Source organism: Sinocyclocheilus grahami, unplaced genomic scaffold (assembly GCF_001515645.1).
Source record: "Sinocyclocheilus grahami isolate Dianchi unplaced genomic scaffold, SAMN03320097.WGS_v1.1 scaffold4007.1, whole genome shotgun sequence".
In the NCBI taxonomy this organism is placed as follows: Eukaryota; Metazoa; Chordata; class Actinopteri; order Cypriniformes; family Cyprinidae; genus Sinocyclocheilus; species Sinocyclocheilus grahami.
Window position 1 is genome coordinate 16,517 of NW_015509025.1, and position 737 is coordinate 17,253.

Sequence of the window (737 nt, forward strand, 5' to 3'; positions counted from 1 at the left end):
AAAAACGTAATACCGTTCTGCAGTATAACATTAACATTACCAGTAAAACATTTATTTATGTATGTAAGTATGTGTTTATTTATTTCACTTTTACTATACTGCAAAGCAAAGTGCAAGGTGACGGGACATAAAAATATGTTAAACTACAATATAAAACCTAAAAAGAATCTTTAATTGATACTGCATCATCTAATAATCAAATTCAAATACATTTCACATTTTCTGTTAAAATGTTAAAAGTGGTGTTTGTCCGTGCAAAACCCATTGCCATGAAAATGTATTAATAATTTGACATTTTTATGCACTTGGCAGATGCTTTTATCCAAAGTGACTTATACTGCATTCAATTTATTTTAGATTTCTGTTCTTACTTGTGGGTTCGAGACTCGAACCCACAGCCCTGGCTAGCACCATGGCTCTACTGTTTGGCTAATTCAGTAGTAAGTATTTCAGATTTTTTAAACCTGTTTCTTCATACATCATGAACTCCAAGTTTGATCGCTTAGAAAATTATTGCAAATTTCTTGGTGAAAGGTAAAAGCAACAAAAAAAGCAAAGCCATGTGTGTAGCAACAAGCTCATGTTCATATTGTTTTGGAGTTTCACTTCTCCCATGTGCAGTTTTGAAAAGTAGATGTTGCAATTCCTAAGCAAACAGAGTTTATATTGAAGGCACAAGTATATACTAACATGCCTAGAAGTGCATGCAGCTAGCTGGAGACCCCCCCCCCCCCTCC